The sequence below is a fragment of the Coptis chinensis genome, chromosome 9 (assembly GCF_015680905.1).
Source record: "Coptis chinensis isolate HL-2020 chromosome 9, ASM1568090v1, whole genome shotgun sequence".
Classification (NCBI taxonomy): Eukaryota; Viridiplantae; Streptophyta; class Magnoliopsida; order Ranunculales; family Ranunculaceae; genus Coptis; species Coptis chinensis.
The window spans coordinates 58,411,619-58,434,128 of record NC_141464.1 but is presented as its reverse complement, the minus strand read 5'-3'; the positions used below and the strand labels follow the sequence as shown (position 1 = coordinate 58,434,128).

The 22,510-nt window shown below is 35.5% G+C and overlaps 3 pseudogenes across 1 annotated transcript; 1 reads left to right on the top strand and 2 right to left on the bottom strand.

The window, feature by feature from the left end:
• Positions 1-2,339: 2,339 nt before the first annotated feature.
• Positions 2,340-14,017, bottom strand: LOC147476959 (transcriptional corepressor LEUNIG_HOMOLOG-like; annotated as a pseudogene). The gene is made up of 16 exons (XR_015207242.1): positions 12,468-14,017; positions 10,954-11,048; positions 10,798-10,865; positions 8,419-9,887; positions 8,244-8,341; positions 7,804-7,913; positions 7,427-7,720; positions 7,247-7,322; positions 7,022-7,127; positions 6,145-6,194; positions 5,748-6,062; positions 5,453-5,508; positions 4,554-5,336; positions 4,404-4,465; positions 4,217-4,283; positions 2,340-4,113 (listed from the first exon to the last, which is right to left on the bottom strand). The product of XR_015207242.1 is annotated as a transcriptional corepressor LEUNIG_HOMOLOG-like (transcript).
• Positions 8,822-9,976, bottom strand: LOC147476960 (pentatricopeptide repeat-containing protein At4g33170 pseudogene; annotated as a pseudogene).
• Positions 14,018-20,225: 6,208 nt separating the features above from the next.
• Positions 20,226-22,065, top strand: LOC147476958 (uncharacterized; annotated as a pseudogene).
• Positions 22,066-22,510: the final 445 nt, after the last annotated feature.

The following is a 22,510-nucleotide window of genomic DNA, read 5'->3' as shown; positions in this document are numbered from 1 at the left end:
ACCTCGTAGCAAAAGTTGAACGCCAGGAACTGGTATTGTTGGTACATGCAAAAAAAGATAAGCAGAGTAATGCCATGTTAATAATAATATATGATTTATTCTGGACCCAATCAACTGCATCATGTGAGAAATTTCCTCTAAAATACTTTAACTAGAGTAAATATAAGCTGCAAGTATTTACACCAAGACAGATTGGCAATATGAGATGTGAACAAGGAAATAAGAAAGGAAAAGCACATGTGGTGATGCATACCTGTGCTTTCAAGGCGACCGTAAAAGCAAAATCAACACACGCCTTATCGAGAGAATGCACTAGAGTGGTCAACAAAGAATTATTCCCAAATCTATTAATGAGCGTTTTGGGAATGAATTCATAAAGTTTCGCTTTAGTGGAAAACACAGCAACTAGTGTAATTAGGATAATGCTGACAACAAGGAGAATAATGAATCAATAAACATTTCGATTCCAAAAGCTATTCGTGTCGATAAAATGAATTATCATTAAACTTACGAATCCAACCAAATTAAATACATGAAAAAACCTAGCAAATCATCATCCAATTACAACGGAAAGCTGTAGTTTCAGTAGTAATCCATTTGCGAAAAAATTCCACGTTCTTTATCGTCCACGTACGTAACGCGAGATAATGTCCTTGAAAAGCAACCGACCAGTCGTGAAGGGAATTACGTAGCACAATTGTTCTTGCCTTCCTCCACACACACTTTTTTGTAACGTGTTTTCATAGCGTCACAACATTCATTCGTTCGTTCAGCTATCTAGCCCCTACTGCTAGTGTTTGGTTCAGCCATGAGAGAAAAAATGAAATAAAGAAGTTGACAGAGTGATGCTTAAAGGAGAGTGGGGGTTTGATCATAGATGGATATAGGGGGTGCGTGTGGGGGCAATCGCACCCACTAAGATTAGAAAAACTCAATTACCACATAACTAACTAATTGCCTAGAAAAATCTTCAAACTATAGGGACTCGCACCCCCCCAAATTATTTTAGCAAACTTCCACTACCGCACCCCCAAAATTTTCACAATTATAGTCAACAAAAACTAATAATATGAAAAAAAGACTAATAAAAAATATTCCAATAAACCAACGTTTATTTTTACTTTTATTTTTGCACTTACAAAATTATCATTTATCATTTATTTTGAGTCCAAAATCATTAGCCAAATGCCCAAAGACCAATCGGTTTTGTACAATTCTAATCACCCATAACAAACCCGTAATCTCTCCCTCCTTTTTTTCATTCTCAAACAAGCTCAACAAAAAAAAAAAAAAAAAAAAAAAAAAAAAAAAAAAAAAAAAAATTCATAAAGGATTTGCGACGCGTTGCACGTTTGTCCTAATTATTTGTAAAACTAGTTATCATTATCAATAAAATTTCCACTTAAAAAAACAAAAACAAAACAAAACAATGTAATTTTTTACTTTCAATGTTAATCTTTTATAGTTTTATCCAGATAATAATAGAGTTATATAGACTTATAACATTATAGGAAGTTAACAATTTGTTGAATTGTTGTAGACTTGTGAACTAGATTATGTAGATATATATAGAAATAATAGTATCAATTAATTTAATGACTTAAGTGATTAAATAGTTAACTTCATTAGTCCATATTAAATTCTTAGTAGTCAGCGCACTCTAGTTTTGTGAATTGAAATAAATGCATACTTTTGTTGATCTTTATTATTTAGACCTTCTAACAAAAAAAAAAAAAAATAGGGGTGTGCAGATAATCTCGCACCCCTTGCTCATAATCTTTGCTCCGTCCCTGGGTTTGATTGAGAGTGAAAGAGTGAGAGTGAGGGTTTAGTGGAATGAAGAAAAAACGAAGGGAAGGGTTTATGTTTGTCTGTTGGATTTGGGATAGGCTTCAAAATGAAGGGTTTTATTGGGCTTCGTTACCTTCATGTCGCCGAAATAATCGGGCACATTGTTTATTTCGCTATTCCTCCTCCCTTCTACTTTGATTCAAGGCAACTAATTATTATATGGTTGTTTTTTCTGTAATGGAAATTTGCATGAACTTTTACATTCTATGCATGGTTTATGTCTTTGTTAATTACTTTTAGGTCTTTTGACTACACTCTGTAGTTAATGAACTTCATATTTGTGTTCTCAGGATAGCCTTTTCTTTTTGTTTTCTTTTATCTATATTAATTCAGAAGTTGTTTATTTTAGATGAATCATTCCTTTGGAGCAGTCATTTAAAAGTAAAAAACATTACATTTTACATTTTTTTTTCCCATCAGTATTGATTGGACAAGATCAGTGGATCCAGACCCTTGAAATGATATGGCCTATGTTACAGTTCTTACACTGATCAATGATCATAGCTTTTAATTCCAACTGGAAATAGCATTGAGTTTCCAGGATTGCAAATGCTAAAATGTTAATATGGAATGATTGCTGGAGGTAAGGAGAATCCCATCACATTAAAAATGTATTCCTTGACAAAAGAAAAAAATACAAATGAGCCACACTCAGCCAACATAATCACCAATACTCACCACATGTGCAACTCCCATGCCTGAATCTGTGGTATCTGTTCACATCCCTTACGAGAATTTCCCATTTTATCACTATGCTCATGTATTTCAAAGCCTAGTGACAATCCTTACATATCCCTAGACTTTTCACCACCCTCAGGGCCTTCCCTTGAGATGCAGCACCACTAACAACCCCGAAGGCCACAGCCTACTTCTCACTATGATACCAGAGCGTCTTCCTGTCATCTGCCACATCCTTGTTATGCAACAATGCATCCAATACCTCCTTGTATCTCAACTTCCACATCGCTTCCATTAGTTCCTCCAATTTGTCATATACTTCCTTAGTTCTTTCAAGCCCCGTATCCCTAGGAAAAAACTCGCGGACCTTTCCAAGTACTTCAATCCAACTCTGCCTAATTTCCTTCCTCACTCTTCCCACTTTCATCATCTTCCTGAATCATCTCGTGAATTCTTCTCTAATAATTTCTGAGTCATTTCGGAAGCCATTTCTGTTTCGCCATGGATTGCACACACCGAGAGTAACAGTCTGCACACTGCCGCATCAGGCGTGAACGGCATTGTCTTGGTTAATCGTTCGGCATCTCTTAGTCTTCCAGCTTGAGCCAGTGCACCCACCACACAAGTATAATGCTCAAGTCCAGGCTCCACCTCATAGTCTGAAATCATACAAATAAGCCATTTCTCAGCTTCAACAACCAAACCTGCATTCCTACAAGCAGTCAAAATCGCAAGGAAACAATTCTCACTGAATTCATATCCCCTTGCTGCGCATATGCTGCCATTATAGCATTCCACCCAATGATATTCATGTTACTTAACATCTCATCAAACACTTTCGGCGCCAAGATCGAAAAACAGTACCCGACTTTCCATACCCATCAACCAATGCAGTCCCTACAACAACCTCAGTATGGCCAGCAACAAAAGCATGGGCATGAATTATCCTACATTGTTCAAGTGCAGCAAGGTCAGCAGCAGCACGAAGCGTACCTGACACACTATACATAGTAGATCCAACATTACTAGACACCATATCAGCAAAAAGGGATAACGCATGGGTTGGCTGAGAATTTTGTGCAAGACCAACAATTATAGCAGAATAACAAACTTCATCTCTTTCAGCAATTTCATTGAACGCCTTGACAGCATCATTGGAAAGATGGCATTTTGAATAAAAATGAACCAAAGCAGAACCAGTGAAGGGTAAGTGAGAGACAAAGTTTAAGAGAAAAGGAATGAAGTTGAAGACCAAAAGGTAGCGAAGAAAGAGATGCGCAGGTTTTGAGTAGAGATGCGAAGGTACGCTCGTTGGGGAGTTTAGGGTAACGGAGCATGGAAATGTAGTGATGAAATGAGAAGACGGTGTTTGTTGAAGAAATCAGAGCCGTGCATGTTACAACATTGGGTGATGGAATTTGACGAAAGAGATGTAAAGCATCAGATAAGAGATTTGATTTGGAATACGAGGTGATGAGGTTGTTGATGAGTGAGAGATCTTTCCTTGCATTTTTAATAAGTTGCATGTGGATACACCGTGGATCGTTTGACATCAATGAATTCTCCTTCCTCGTCAAACCCTACCTGCCATCAAGAATATCAATCCCAAATTTTAAGTATCGTAATCTTGATAAGCGTAGTAGAAAATGATAAGGAGTAATATACAAAAAAGAAATCAGGGAAATACCTTTACACTCAGGTTTCTTTCTGGAGCAGTCAATTTTCCGTTGAAAGAATAGTACTAAACCCAACACCTGATATAACTTTTACTAATCAGAGTCTAAAATTTAACACAGTTGCGTCCGGATTTAAATAAATGAAACACAGCAGCAAATTTAGATCCAAGATAACTAAAGAAAAGAAAAAGAAACTACCTGCAAGGAGTGCTTGAGGATGCAAAGTTAAACTAGTTTTAATATATCTTTCTGGTTCTCCCCTGCTCATCGATCAAGACATAGCATGTAAAGATATGAAAAACCAACCAAGCCATATTGCAAACTGAAACTAGAGTAACCGAAATAAACCTTTGGAAGAAGAAATTGATGGCAAAATAAACGAGCGGACATAAGCTTTGTATGCTTCGGGATTGATGAAGGTGAAGCACTTAGATACTCATCATCTGTAATAATACTAATATTACATATTTGCTCAGGCATACTATGGTAATGAAGTGCATCAGGAGACATAACAACATGCACATAATTTTAGACTATTGCACAAAAACACGCCAGGGATCTTGGCTATGTTCAGCTTTCACCCATCAGATATAGTTTTTCTGAAAACAAAAACTGATAAAAGTAAACGCACTCTGAACAGGATACTTGGAAAAAGACATGCAAATTACTCCTATCTCACCCCGTTATTTACTTACTTCATTGGATTTAGCAAGTGATAGAGTCTTCTTAATCTGTCTTTAAACGAAAATAATTAGATGGCCAATGGAACATTTAATTCACGTGCCTCTTTTATTTTCACTGATCGAAAATTAAGTAACCGGAGTCCCCTTCCATATGATTCACTTCTTTGCTAGTATGGTAAAACAGAATAACTACTACTAGTTTACCTTTTAGATTGTAAGATCGTGAATAATCTCATTCTAGAATGGCTATTAGGCTATCATTATTTCTGAGTAATCGACTGTAAGACCTTCAAGCATGATGGTTTAGAGATGATACATAGAATCAACATACGGATATCAATCAACGGGATCGTACACCTCCATCTCATTTCCCTTTAGATATCCATCAGTGTTCTCAGTTCCAGCTTATCCTGGTACAAATGAGCTTTTATCCCCCTTAGGCAATGATCTAATATTTGAATGTATTAAATGTATTAAAAAAACTTTCACAAGTTCATAAATTTTGCAGGGTAAGGAAAAAACAACATGGTTAACTGAACCAACAATTGAAATTACTATACTAACCTGTTGGAGCTGTCTTGTTGCTGAGAGGAAGACTGTTGCATTTGGGCCATCTTCATCTGCTTAGAGCCGCCAAAGGCAATCATATCAAAATCAATGGCAACTTACTGCATATAAATGAAAAAATATATGAAGCAAAATTTTATATTAGAAAGATAACATTCAGTGTCAACCATTTTAACATTGTTGATCTTTGCGTTCTCAAGTTATTTGAATTTATTCTTATTCATTTTTTATTTCATCTTTCAATAACAAATTTCATACTCTATATATACACAAATTTGTCATTAATGCTGACCTTCATCATATATTCAGCTTGATCTTGAGGAAGTTCTCTAACCTTCGGTGAACTTGATTGCATGGGAGAACCTATAAAGCCCTCAATTCCTGTAGACTGACCATCTTTTGTATTAATGTTTCTCCGACGTAAAACCCTAAACCTTCGAGGGTCCATATCTGCGTAGTTAGGAGAGGTGCCAAGGTTGCCTTGTGCCTGAGCCTGTGCTAAGATCTGTTGCCGTTGTCGAGGTGTGAGAAGTTGAGACTGAATGGGGTTCTGCAGATATGGCTTCTGTACTTGTGCACTTAAAGTTGGTCGTATTTGGTCAATGCCCTACATGATGCAGAATTATTCAAAACGCAATAAGAAGATAGTGTCCAACAGAGAAAAATAAGAAATTCACTATTACACTTACAGTTAAGGGCCAACCCCTCAAAGGAAGGCCACCGACACCTTGGTTCAACCCTGTAGGAAAAGACATGGGGAATGTTCATTCAACTGCACCACTAAAATAAATCACTAAACTGTTCCAGACAAAATTAATCACCAAAAGATAATACAGAAAACTCTGTTGTTTTCTTAAAAGTCAACAAACTAAGTATGTTCTTTTGAGTGGATTCTAAATAGCCTGATAGTGAGGGGCAAAGACATGTGTCCAATGCTAATGATGAATGATATGTTACAAAACCAGAAGCATATGCAAGCTCGGTGCCAACCATATACGCTCTGGACATCATTTATAGAGGGACAATAACTTAACTTTCATAAAAGAATAAAATAAAATAAAAAAGGAGGCTTCCATCAGTTTTCTCAAAAGACAGTCTTAATAGATTCCTTAATCAACAAAATTTCACAAAAAAAACAAAAGACATATTGCAGTAGTAGACTAGTAGTACTCAAAATCCACACAATGACTTGGCTTTTTTAGCAACATGCCAAGGACAAAGGACAGATCAAGGGGAACTCTAACGTCTTATCTCCAAAGTGACATCCAACCTTCTCCAAGGTTTCCTCAACGTAAGCTTTATAACCTAACAATCTTGATCTAAGTTTCAATAACCAAGTGGACAAATACCGCTTCAATAGATAATTTTGGGCCATCAACTACTTCTCTCACAGGGGCTTCTGTTCAGACAGAATCATACATAAAATCTCCAAAAAGCTCACTCTCTCAATTCTAACTGGTCACAAAGTTGGCTCACAACTTTCTTCAAGAATTGCAAAAAGAAGCAATAGACCCTATGTAGATACATGTGAAAAGATTAACAGTGGGAGATCTTGGAAAAGTCTACCTGCACTGACCATTCCGGATTTTGATTGCATAACCTGTCCATAAATTGTAGATGCCATAGGCAAAGATCTTTGAGTGACGCTCATGTTAACTTCAGTCTTGATGTCCTACAGTCGTTTGAAAACATGTAAGTGAATGCAATCTAACCCAAGCAAAAACAAAAAATTAACAGGCAAAAAAACAAAAAAAATAATAATGGAAAAGACATTGTAGTTCAAGTAGTTACAGTGGCTAGCTGTGTTCGTGCCTGAATTTGCTGCAATGCTGTGGAGACACTTCCTGGATTACCTTGAACCAACTGGCTGTGTCATGAAGGGCAAACGATGATCAAGTCGCATATCGGGGGGCGGCGGGCGCACCGAAGTACTCAAGCAAAGCAAGTAAAAACGGTGACGAAAGAGATTACCCTGGATGGTTGGTTGCTGATTTCAAAAGGGCCATTCTACTAGCATCCATAAGTTGTGGTGATGCTTCTGATTCCATTGAGAGTGCAAATGTTTCATGTGTTCTCCATACATTTTTGCAGCCAATACACTGGCTGTAGAACCCCCAATCATTCCTTCAGCATTATAGCATTTCCAGGCCCACCAATTGAAGGATGATTACCATCCCTTCGCTGCAGAGCATGACGTTGCTGCATGATTTGCATTCGCGGCATCTGGAGCTGTTGGTGATGCTCTCTTGACTTGATTTGTTGTGTCTGTCCCTCCGTAGAGAATTTATGAATCAAGTAAGAGACACACTCTGGAAACTAATGGATTACTCGATACTGATTTCACGTACCTCTATATAAGCTGCAGCATTCTCAGAATGTTTCTCGTTCATCCTTGCAATAAAGATGTCCCAAAAGACAGACCACCATTCAAAAAGAAACCCTCCAGGAGCATCAATCGCTGCATATCAACACAAGGTTTCATTATCAAAAGCTTGCCCTAATATGCTCAAACTTCATTCTATTAGCCACTCACATAAGCAATCAATTCATTCCTAAGAAATTTTGAAATACTATTACTACAAGATCACTTGGCATGCAAAAACCATTAAAATGGAAAACAGTTAAAATCATAAACCTCATAAAATATTGTATGTTCATGGCTGATATCAATTGCATGTTAAAATTTTCATAAAAACCTACAATATAATTCCATTAGCAAAAAAGACACTAACCCAATATCCACTATTACTTAAAATTCAGAGGGCAGAGAAAGGATGTCGTTTATTACCTACTGGATCCACGGCTACTTTCCCTTGGGTCATGAAAGCCTTTGCCAAATTATGAAGATTTATTTTCAACAAGTAATCATAAATATACACATAAAGCCTGGCAAAAAGAAATATAATTTCGAAACAAGAATTCAACATAAAAAGTAATTAAACCAGTAACAAAATTGAACATACATCTTATCTGCTTCCCAATTACTCTGTGCCATAATTTACTCTCAATTCCCACAAAAAAAATATTCTCAATTTATTGCACGCAGGTTTCTTTCTGGAGAAGTTAATTTTCCCTTGAAACAATAGTATTAAACTCAACACCTTATATAAATTTTACTACCGGGGTTGCCAAATGAATCAGGTTTGCTATGTGACTGGGTCTGTAATCAAGGCATGCACTGAATAAATTCTGGCATCAATTCCGTCCGATCTTTCTGGGGCCTTCACACTGAAGTAAACATCTTCCACTGGTGCTTTCATTGATCTTCATGTATGTCCATGTAAGATTCTATAGTAGTGTTGTTTCCGATCTTCATGTATGTCTTTGAAACAATTTGTAGTAGTGTTCTACACTCAGCCAATATAATCACCAATGATCACCACATGTGCAACTCCCATGCATGAATCTGTGGTATCTGTTCACATCCCTTACAAGAATTTCCCTCTCTATCACTATGCTCATGTATTTCAAAGCCTCGTGACAATCCTTACATATCGTTAGATTCTTGACCACCCTCAGGGCCTTCCCTGGAGGTGCAGCACCACTAACAACCCCAAAGGCCACAGCCAACTTCTCACTATGATACCAGAGTGCCTTGCTGTTTTCTGCCACATCCATGTTATGCAACATTGCATCCGATACCTCCTTGTAACCCAACTTCCGTATTGCTTCCATTAATTCTTCCAACTTGTCATATACTTCCTTGGTTCTTTCATGCCTCGTATCCCTAGAAAAAAACTCGTGGACCTCTCCACGTACTTCAATCCAACTCCGCCCAATTTCCTTCCTCACTCTTCCCACTTTCATCATTTTCCTGACATCAGCCACCTTGTCCCAACTCTTCGAAGCCGCATGGACATTCGCAAGGATGGCATAAGCTGAATCATCTTGTGAATTTTTCTCTAATAATTTCTGAGCCATTTCGGAAGCCATTTCTGTTTCACCATGGATTGCACACACCGAGAGTAACAATCTGCATACTGCCGCATCAGGCGTGAACGGCATTGTCTTGGTTAATCGTTCAGCATCTCTTAGTCTTCCAGCTCGAGCCAGTGCACCCACCACACAAGTATAATGCTCAAGTCCAGGTTCCACCTCATAGTCTGAAATCATACAATTAAGCCATTTCTCAGCTTCAACAACCAAACCTGCATTCCTACAAGCAGTCAAAATCGCAAGGAAACTAAGTTCATCAGCAACAAATCCTCTTTGTTTCATCCCATCAAACAATTCAATTGCTGAATTCACATCCCCTTGTTGCGCATAAGCTGCCATTATAGCATTCCACCCAATGATATTCATGTTACTTAACATCTCATCAAACACTTGACGCGCATCCGAAACAGTACCCGACTTTCCATACCCATCAACCAATGCAGTCCCTACAACAACCTCAGTATGGCCAGCAACAAAAGCATGGGCATGAATTATCCTACATTGTTCAAGTGCAGCAAGGTGAGCAGCAGCACGAAGCGCGCCTGACACACTATACATAGTAGATCCAACATTACTAGACACCATATCAGCAAAAAGGGCTAACGCATGGGTTGGCTGAGAATTTTGTGCAAGACCAACAATTATAGCAGAAAAACTAACTTCATCTCTGTCAGGAATTTCATGAAATGCCTTGACAGCATCATTAAGGGAGACGGCATTTGAATAAAATGAACCAAAGCAGAACCAGTGAAGGGTAAGTGAGAGAGACAAAGTTTAAGAGAAAAGGAATGAAGTTGAAGACCAAAAGGTAGCGAAGAAAGAGATGCGCAGGTTTTGAAGAGAGATGCAAAGGTACGCTCGTTGGGGAGTTTAGGGTAACGGAGCATGGAAATGAAGTGATGAAATGAGAAGACGGTGTTTGTGTATGAAGAAATCAGCGCCGTCCATGTTACAACATTGGGTGATGGAATTTGACGAAAGAGACATAAAGCGTCAGATAAGAGATTTGATTTGGAATACAAGGTGATGAGATTGTTGATGAGTGAGAGATCGTTGTTTGCAGTTTTAATAAGTTGTGCGTGGGTACACCGTGGATCGTTTGACATCAGTGAATTCTCCTTCCTCGTCAAACCCTACCTGCCATCAAGAATACCAATCCTAAATTTTAAGTATTGTAATCTTGATAAGCGTAGTAAAAAATGATAAGGAGTAATATACAAAAACGAAATCAGGGAAATACCTTTGCATGCAGGTTTCTTTCTGGAGCAGTTAATTTTCCCTTGAAACAATAGTATTAAACTCAACACCATATATAAATTTTACTAATCAGAGTCTACTTTAAATAGATGAAACACAGCAGCAATATATAGATCCAAGATAAAGAAAGAAAAGAAAGAAGAAACTACCTGAACTTGACAGGACTGCTCGAAGACGCAGAGTTAAACTAGCTCTAATATTTCTTTCTGGTTCTCCCCTGCTCATCAGTCAAGACAAAGCATGCAAAGATATGAAAAACCAACCAAGCCATATTGCAAACTGAAAATAGAGTAACTGAAATAAACCTTTGGAAGAAGAAATTGATGGCAAAGTGAACAAGTGGACATAAGCTTTGTATGCTTTGGGATTGATGAAGGCAAAGCACTTAGATACTCTTCATCTGTAACAATACTAATATTACATATTTGGTCAGGCATACTATGGTAATAAAGTGCACCAAGTAGCCGGAAGACAAGACATAACAACATGCACATAATTTTAAACTATTGCACAAAAACAGGTCAAGGACCTTGGCTGCGTGCAGCTTTCACCCATCAGATATAGTTTTTCTGAAAACAAAAACTGATAAAAAGTTAACGTGCCGACGGATGGAAATTGTGTGTGAACAGGGATACTTGGAAAAAGACATGCAAATTACTCCCTATCTCACCCCGCTATATACTTACTTCATTGGATTTAGCAAGTGATACAGTCTTCTTAATCTGTTCTTTAAACGAAAATAATTAGATGTCCAGTGGAACATTCAACTTCACGTGCCTCATTTATTTTCACTCATCGAAAATTAAGTAACCGGAGTCCCCTTCCATATGATTCACTTCTTTCTTAGTATGGTAAAACAGAATAACTACTACTAGTTTACCTTTTAGATTGTAAGAGCTTTTATAATCTCATTCTAAAATGGCTATTAGACAATTATTATTTCTTAGTAATCGACTGTAACCTCTTCAAGCGGTGATGGTTTAGAGATGATACGTAGAATCAACATACGGATATCAATCAACGGGATCGTACACCTCAGTCTCATTTCCCTTTAGATATCCATCAGTGTTCTCATTTCCAGCTTATCCTGGTACAAATGAGCTTTTATCCCCCTTAGGCCAATTATCTAATATTTGAATTTCTTGTTGATTGTGGTGCAAATCAAGTTCTTTCTGAAACTGTAGAAAGGAAAGGACTCAATGCAAGAGTATGGCTGGGCAGTCTTGGACTCTTGGTCTAGTGTGCAATGTGAATAGAGCCACACAACCAAGCTGTGAACCATTACTCATACTGTTAGTAGTCTCTGAAAATATTCCTCACTCTTTTCTTCTGGATGAATGCACAAATACTACTATTTGCAATCTCGGGAAAATCTTCCTTAGCTTAGTGGTAGACGACATACAGGCTTCTTAAGTTTGAATCTACTCTAAGCATGTAAGACTCTAGAATCGTAGTTAAATGCTTGCATCCAGGTATTTAGTGGATTTCAATAATTCATTTAGGATATATACCATATACATATAGATAACGGAAAGTTACAGACTTAGATTTTCATTTATTCAAAACTAAAATCAACTGAGGTCAGTCAAGTTAGATAATAACAAAATATAAGTCCAAGAAAAAAGGATTTATAACATACTCTTGGTGTGTATACACACAATCCTTATTTCTCATACAGAATAAACTTATATTCAGTAAAAGAAAATAAACAGATATCCTATAGCACCCTCATACTGGGAACAAGTTTCAATAATCAATAACAACCTCATATTAGCTCTTTAAAAAAAACAAATGCTCATATGGAGAAAATGGGACGTACCTCTTTGTTTGCACCATAATAAAGAGGCACTACTGAGTAATATGATCTACAATCTTCTTTTCTAGCTTTGACACTTGGCAGGCTACATTGTAGAAACCTTATATCAGTTCATATTGTAGAAACATTGTAGTAAACCATATTGGATATGGTGAATATGGGCAATAGAACTTCAAACAACAGAGTTCCAAATGCAAAAACTTACATGAATATGAATATTTTCAGTTAACACATGCTGACATGCATTATACTAGTTGAACTGAGATAGAATGGTAACATTTTCATGCAATTCCAAAGTCCAAACAGAACCAAAAAAAAACAGTACCCACAATGTCAAAAAACTAACTACTCCAAAGAAACAGAATCATTTTCAGTGAGGACTTTCTTCAAACAAAAATGTAATCACTGTATCACTCTAAAACTATATATTTTTTTCCTGAATTAGACTGTATTATTTTTCTCATTCATTTTGTGAACATAATTTTACTCAAATTTGTTGCACTGCATAGCACACCATACCAACAAAGAGTTGTCCCTTTTGTCATATTATTTCATCAATTGTTGCATGCACACACATTGACAATCAACAACAACTTACAAAGAGAAACACAAAAACTTTCAGAGCCTTAAAATTGTCACAACTCACATATATGGGACACATCTTAGTGGACATTTTGGAAGGTAATTTTGAGACTAACAATGGATATGATGAGATTACATAAACACGACCCTGGGGAGAAGCTTTACAAAGTTCTAAATGGAATTCAGCATGGCTGTACATGTACTAATTGCCCTTGATTTCTAACATGGAGGACTACCATTGCAACGTGAAAGATATCGAATATCTACATGTGTGCACACGCACAATCTCGAAAGGGATTGTATATAAAATAGTTAGCTCTTATGCATTTATATCCTGAACTTGAAGCGGGGTGTAACTTACATGTAAAAATCAAGAATATAGACAGAATGATGCATATATACTTTCCATATCCACCCAATCCTAAAATTTAAGTTTAGATAAGTACACTTAACATCGAAAAAGCAGTCACTTAGTTTACAACAAAAACCAAGTAGACTTGAATTTGAACCTAAGTTTCTTCTTTCAAACTTGTACATGCACCATGTCACCTATCAAGCTACTTCATCCACCCTTTCGGCTGAATCACCTAATAGCCATTAGTTCCCATCTGCCCACACGTCTACAACTTTTTGTTTTGCCCTTTGATGAACTTCATATTATCAGAAGGATCACAAAAGGAGAGAAATGTTTTATACTGTTTTAAAATTTTAATATGAAGAGAAAAAAAAACGTTCAAATTCCTCGAAATAATCCTACACACCAATATAAAGGAAGCAAACAATTGATGCTACACAAACATAGGATTGAGAACATAGCACTAGGTCTATTTGATTAAGTTATTCTAGCATCCTGGCATATGAACCCAAGACCCAAACCAAAAATCTTTAAAAAGGATTCAAAGTCTCAAAACAAAACACCAAAACTATGTTAAGTCAATTATTTTGGTATATTTTGCATAAAAGTGGCAAAAGTGTAATACGTTGGTCTTTTGGAAATACGTTGGCAAAAGTATATTTTCCTAAGTTTTCCCTTTTCGTTTCCTCTCTTTAGTCTTTTGGTGTTTAAGCTACAATTAAACATAGAAAACTGAAGGAACTCTTTGGAAAAGAAAGCAACAGATTTTAGTTGTCCCCGGAATGTATCTGCACAAGTGAAGCTAAAGGAAGTGCCTCGATGACAGGGGAAGTGGGGTTTCCTGTTCCTAGTATCAAACTTATTAATTACGTAATAAACACTGTATAAAAATACGATGTGGGACTAAAACATGTTTTTTTTTAGACCCCGGCTATCAGGGATATACTCGTACGTAGATCTAATGTCCCAACTCCCAACTTATTTCTCAGTCCACAGGAAAAACGTGCTGCACTATGAGTGGTCCGTGGTCAGTGTTTGAACTTTGAACGCGGGACAATGGAATGGGCCAAATGCATTAAATCATCAGCTCTCTTAAATCATTTTATGTACGTCCATTGCGACATGAAAATTGATTGAAATCGCATCATAAAATCATTTCAAAATAAGTAAATATACAACTATGCATGAACAAGCTTGATATTTCCCAATCAGGGGTCCCATTTTTATCAACACCATTAAACTATTACAAAACTTCTTTGACATTATCAAATTTTCACCCAATAATTTTTTGACGCACAGGCGCAAATAGGGTGCGAATGTGTCGGGTCTTAACGGTTACTATTTGCAGTTTTATCGGTTTCGGTTCTCAACGGTTTTAGTACAAGAATTATATAACCCAATTCAAAACCATAAAAACTTATGGTTTTTATCAGTTTCGGTTCTAATTCGGGTCTTTATTATTTATTATGATTATTAAACAATTTCAATCATTTAAATACTAAAACTTACATTGTTTTTTTTTTTTTTTTTTTTTCCTACACGATAATATTTTATATATAATTAGTGATGTATCAACAATCATATTTTCATCAATTTATGAATATGTATCAATCATACACGTTAAAATATTTACTATTCATGTGATAATTTAAACCTTTGATATAGAAATTAAAATAATCAAATATCTAACTTTATAATTTTTATTTTTATTTTTACGTACATACACATATATTTGTTTCCTTGTATTAACTCGATCGTGTACACGTGCAATCACATATATTTGTTACATTGATATATTTTACGTGCATACATATATATTTGTACACATGTATTAACTCGCATTTTAAATCGAACATGCGAGTACATGCATTTTACAATTACATCTCATCACTAATTTTTAACATGAACACTATATATTGGTTTATAATAAATATGTGTACCACAATATATCAAACATGTATATCCTATTTAAATATACATGTGCATAAATTAATAAATATAAAATGTATTAGTTAATTCATAATATACACGTTGATATTATTATTAACAATCTATGATACACTTGTTTAACGTATAATTATAAAATATACATTTAACAACACACATTCACTATTATGCTATATATATTTAATAGACTTTTACACGTAAAAAATATATTTTATATTATGATGTATGAGTTTGATTATCTTAAATATAATATAATATTAAATTTTATATATCGAAATCATAATAATCGGTTTCGATTCTGGTACCCACGGGTTTTTTACTATTCGGTTCAACGGTTTTGATTCTTTATCGGTTCGGTTTTTAATGACCCATTTTAAATGGGTCTAACTTTTTAAGACCCAAAACCGAAACATTCGGTTTCGGTTTCGGTTCAGTTTCGAGTAATCGGGTACCTATTGGTACCTAGACGCAAATATACTTTACCGTAGAATTATATGTGTTAATGCGTTCTGATTTTGTGACTAAAAGTTCAAATGTAAAATTGTATATATTTAAAGAAAAAGAAAAAACAAGTGCACAAACCATAATATATGCGTTGTGCGTTGTCGCCTTGTTAGTGATTATCATTACTAGTAAGATGCACATGTAATGCACGCGATGTCAAACAAAACTTACTGAATATATAGTATAAACATACATAATTTGGGTGAGCACACTTACAATTGACATTATTATGCCTGAGCAGACACACTGGCAACCGTTTAAATTGCTTGGTTCCCAACTTCAACCTATGAGTAAAGTTCTTGGATCAATCCTTGGCGATGTTGTTGCACCGAGACCAGACTTTTGTTTTTGGGTATCTCTGGCCAGTCCATGGAAGCAACCATGCCTTTCATCTTACCCGCTAAATCAAAGTCTATGTGTTGGGCAGTACTTAGGCTCTAGTCATGCCCCACAGGACATTGTCCCACATCAGAAGTATAAACTTTAAAGTCTTGCATAATAATATGTGTTCCTGGGTTGGCTCCACTCATTGCCAATTGATATTGAGTTAGATGTTCCAAAGTTTAATACACTTACATAATACTCTATAAAAAAAAATGAGAACACGAAAAGCTCTAAATATTCATTTTAAAGCCCTGTATTATCTGATCAGAGGAAGATTTATCTAATCACTTAAGATCACTCTTTTAAGAACATATAAGAGCATTGTATTAAGAAGTTAATTACCCATTCAACCAAGCTTCTATCAGATTCTGAAGACTCATATTGCAAAGCTTCTCTTCCACTTACTAACTCCAGCAGGAATACTCCAAAGTTGTATACATCACTTCGATCTGAAAATCTCCCAAATTCTTTTACCCTATAATCAGTAAAAGGAGATAGATAAATAGAAGCTATAAAGAAAAAATGATTTTGGTACGTGATCACTTATTCACTTATAGTAAAAACATAAGACCGTAATGATGTTGCATACTCGGAAACCAACTTCATGGAGTTGAACTGAGTATTGGTTTAAACTTTAATACCTAATGTACTATACTCACAACGCCCAACTAAGAACGAAATGTCTCAAGGCAAGCGCATACTCACCGAGAGCATTTATCCAAGCCCAAGGTACAGTTAACTTAATTTAAAAAACACACAATGTTTTTATTATTTGAAAATACAAATGCATGATATAGTATAGGCAAATAGGCAATGGCCTTTTAGACTACAAGATACATGCAGGAGCTTGGGTGTACTGGTACTTGGGCAGACTAGGGTCTATGGCAAATTAGCTACTTGCTGATCACCCGTATATAATCTTCTTGATGTAATTTCCAAATTATATCAATTGATATAACTTATCTGGAAAAAAAGTCGGGGGGATGGGGATTAGACTGCATTATGGTTGCATGCAAAGAATGCTGCAAATACTGAAATATTAAGTACGTAAATATGATCTAATGCATGGAGAATTTTGTAGAAAAGAACATTACTCAAGAGCAAAGAACACGTCTTCATCCATTGTTCGATGAGATGGATCCGCAACGTTAACTCTACCAAGTACATTGCGAAGCCCTACATCTGCAACCTTAGCAATGAAGTTTTCATCAACAAGGACATTGGCCGTCTTAAAATTCTTATGCACCAAAATAGGAGTTATGGCATGAAAATGAGCCAATCCTGCAGGAAAATAAAACAGGGCAGCATCAGGTAACATTGGTTTAAGACCTTTCAAGTCTTAAGGAGGACTTCAAGGAATATATTATACGTTTTGCAGGAAGCATACTAAAAATTTGGTGAGATCCACTAAAAATCTTCAGATATCTTAGCTTACTAAGACTATGAAAAGTGAAAACTAATACCAGAGAAGCAGTCAATGCTCTTTGTTTTGCATAGGATCACCTTTAGCTGCACCAAAAGCTATTGAAAGTCTATTCTTGAACTGTAGTTTTTCATTAAAACCTGACCTGCACCTGCAAAAGAGAACCAAGAAACTTAAGTGACTATGACTTTAATTTAAAATTCTAGGAGAATTTGCATATATATTATATTTCAGAAGAACAGCTGCGGACTGCAGTAAACTTTTTGAAGTTTGTGATGATTAGAAACAATCAAGCATCCACATAAATATACCACATGAAGCACAAAATTCACGAAACGATTAGATCAAATTCTTAATATAAGCAACTAGGATATATAACCAATTTATAAGCTATAGTAACACATAAATGGCTGGACAGTTATCATATAAGTGACTGGAAATACTTCCATTAGGTGTATACTCATAGATAAGCATTTGTTGACCATTTTCCTGGCAATAACCCAAAAGATTCACAAGATTCCGATGCCTAATAGATGAGAGATAGCGTACCTTATAGGAAATCGACTTTCAATCATTCAAGCGTAAAAAGAGAAAGAAAAAAAGTAACGTAATTGATGTTACATTAATATGTAATACATATTACTTGTCAATCATTTATAACTTTTGTCGACTCCCTCAAACAAACAATTCATTGTCATTATATTACGTTGATTTGATTTGATTTTTAAATTTTTTAGGAAGAATACAACTTTATATTGATACAGTTTGTTATTTGATGGTCATGTGAAATCTGAACATACTCTTATGAAAGGAAAAGAAAATAAGAGAGACATAAGAAATGTATCAAACTTCAAAACCTTAGACGTATTAAAAAGAAACTTGAGTTCACACAGGACACTTTGGAAAGCTCAAAGGAATCTAGTCTTTCCAAGACAAATTGGCCAAGCTGGAAAATTGCACGTAGTCTGGAAGATGTATAGGAAGCAGATACTTTAAGAAATCAAATAATAAGAAAAACATATGTAGTGCAAGGAGAGCTGCGCTCCCAAACCAAGAATGCCATTTTAAACCGTTAAAATTGTGCATATTGTTTCTGGCTAATTGTGAAATATATGCTTTTCTAAACCCCAACTCAGAGTGGAAATTTTTACGGTTTTCTTAACAGTTTTCTAAACCCCCCACAAATACATAAAAGTATCAAATTATCATTACTCATCCAAATACTAGAAGTTTTAGATTCAGTACCAAAACACGACTCTAAATAAGATACTACTAATTACCAATCATAATGGCATAATCAAGTTCTACAAATAAGTTAATAACTTTAAAATTTATAATTAACTATTAATAGTCCAAAACAAAATAAAACTGTCTCAATAAGTCAATCTAACGCCCACTCTTTAAAAAGGTAAACTCCAAAACCCCTTTTTCTTCTTCGTGTTTTCTTTTAGATTTAAAAAAAAAAAAAAAAAAAAAAAAAAAAGTTTTAAATGGGAGATTTTCAAAATCTCGGGTTTTAAATGTTTTTTAAGTTTAAAACGGGTTTTTTTGAAAAACCTGGGTTTTAAACTGGAACCAGACGCCTTGCCAATATCTCGGGTTTTAAACGCGTTTTTTTCAAAAAAACGCCGAACTTGGTGACAATGGTGAAAGCACAGTTGAAAATGGTTGTCACTCAAGATAGGATGGTATCGTACTTTACAAATGCGTTTTTTACGTCTTACATTTTTTCAGTAGTCAACCAAAGGTATCACTCCTTCTAATGCGTGTATTTTATGTCTTACATTACATCAGTGTGTACCAGGATAATGGCGCTCAAGCCAGGCATTTATGCCAAAAATGGTGATGGATAAGGATGAACAACTTTTTGAAATCAAGGGACAAATTTTTTGAAATCTGATATTTTCCAAATTTATTTTAGGAAACTGGTGAAATCAAGTTGATAAATCAATTCATTCATGATTTTGACTTAGATTAAAGATTCTCATATAATGGTGATAACCAAACACTGACGAAAGGAAAAACTCACCGGGGAGAGCAAAGAGATTCTAAAGAAGATGGACGAAGACACAGACAAACACTGTTGGGGAAGATAAGAGATGTGCTGGAGATGAAAGATGGATGCTGGGGATAATATATTCAAGTTCAATCAATCAATCAGTCAATTACGTTCAAGTACTTGGATTGAAAAAGACTGTCACTATGAGTTCATGTTGATCCATCCGTGAGGCTGTCAGTAAAACTGACATTGTTCTCGCGAACAATTTTAATGTTGCACAAATGAAATTACCTAAATGATATTAATGATCAAGTGGTTGCCAATAGTGCGATGGTGAAAACAAAACTTGATGAATATTTTATCATATTGGAGGGTAAGAACCCCATGGTACTAATATTCATCATTTTTAATTTATTTTTTGAAAAAAAATTTTTTTTTTTTTTTTTTTAGAAAGTTTTTTTTTCTTTATTTGGGTCAAATTTGGTCAACTGTCAAAACTGGTCAAAACCGGGTCAACTGGTGGAAACCGGGTCCAACAGGTGGAAACCGGGTCAACCTGGGCCAACCATGTTGAACCAGACCAAACCGGGTGATACAGGACCTGGTGAGAAACAGGTAAGGGGCACCCCGACCTTCCTTCGTAGTATTTGCACCGTATCATTTTTGTTAAAACAGATTAGAAAGGAAAGAGAATCTTCGACATATCATTATTTCCTTGTTTTATTCTCTGTTTTGTCCTTTTCTAAAAACGTAAGAAACCGACTACTGAGTACTGACCAAGTTTTTCTCATGCACCGACTCCTAATTATGGACAGTTTCTAAAACGACATGCATGCTAAACTCTATATCTCTATCTCTACTCCTTTTAAGCCATTTGAGCCGGTCAATCAAAACAAAAGTCAATAAAGTTGTCATATTTCATTTTTTGTTTTTTCTTTCTGTTTTGTTTGCTGTTTTCTTAAAGAGAGAGACTCAGAGACTGTTAGAGAGAGACCGGACCTACGAATGTATCAAAAATTATTTCACCACACGTGCATAGCACGTGTATTTGGCTAGTAAACATAGACTGCGAGGAGAAAAGATACCTTTGCCAATATCCAGCAAGCCAAAGCTCATGAAATAACTGCCGCACCATGCGTGGTAAGCCAATCTTTTACCCATTTTTATTTTTGTCTTTTTCCAAATTAAACTATTCCAATGACATGCGACTTCACTAAATATAAATCAAGCTCGTGCCGCAGCCCATATAAATACGATTGGAAATAAGAACTCATACCTTGCAAACGTCCAGAGGAAGAATAGTAGAACGTGTCGAAGTGGCACATAGTCAAAACCACGCCACGTATGGTAACGCATTTTTCTCCTTTTTCTGTCCGAACTAACACTGATTCTTTTGCGCAACATATAATGGAATCTTACTTTATTCATACTTGGCAGCTGGCAGCTTTACCCTCAATCTCTCGCATCTTAGAATTCTGTTGGACAGCCTGTGAGACTAGAAAAACAAATTATTGGCAAAAAATATGCACAGGCATTATTTCTCTCCATGGCAAATTAGTACAATATACATGATATACATAAAACTATAATACAACTATGTTATTAGTGGAATATGCATGAGTGCAGTGGCGGAGCCAGGGGGGGCCCAGCATACACCTGGGCGTACCCTCACTTTGACCAAAAAAAAAAAAAAACTATTAACTAGTTATGGCGCAAGTACACGACTGTTTGTAAAGTTACACAAACTTAACCAAGACGTTTAGATTCTTCTATTGAATGGGAACCTATTAAAGATGGTTCTCAAGTTAAGTTGAAAACTAGATATGGGAAATTTTTAAGAGCTAATCGTGCTTTATTATTATCACCTTGGGGAAACTCTCTTACTCATGACATTCCACATAGAAGTATAGAACTACTACTCAATAATGGATTTTATGGGATATTGATGTTTTAGAGTTTCAAGATCATGCTGATTCACTACCGAAACCCATAGAAGAAGAACAAGTCTTAGAGATTGGGTCTTTTGAGTCTTGATTTAATATTGTATTCTAAGAAAAGGGTATTTGTCAAAATTTGAACCTGGGCTAATTTGTGTTTGTAATTTTGGATTTTGCAGTCAAGTGGTTCTTTCGCTAATTCGATGCAAAAGGCGGGAGATGATCAGATTATATATTATCGTACTGCTGATAATAATCAAAATGTTAACTACGCGATTGAAGAGGATTCGTTTAATTTTAAAGGGAATGAAATAAATGAATTGATTCAGAAGTTGGAAGAAGAAACTGGAATTGATAATATTACTGTGAGTACTCCAGTCTGTATATTTCAAATATTACTATGGGTACTCGTCATGTATGTTGTTAAGTATTTATACGTATTTGATGATTTGGCAAATGGAGTTAACTAATTTCAAATTTTGAATGTTGTCAATTTTGACCGTTGTACAATTATGAAGCAAACAAATTTTGACCGTTGTAAAATTAGTTGACTCGTTAAGCCAAATCATCAAATACGATAAATACTTAACAAATAAGATGATGATGAGTACCCATATTAGTAATATTTAAAATATACGGTATCCTATTATGCAAAAAAAATAATACAGTACCTATAATGTAAAACCCACTATAGTTCAGTACCTATATCAATAATATTTTCAACAAAAAATAGAGCCCCCTTTTCAACAATTGCATCACTTTATGTGACATGCATTAGTAAATCCTAATCATATCTAGAACCACCTGAGAGGATTAAGAAAATAAGAAATGTAGATGCAAAAACTAATTAAATTAGAGTTATTATCGAAAAAAAAAAAAAAAAAAACTACTTAAATTATTTATAAAAATCTGGAT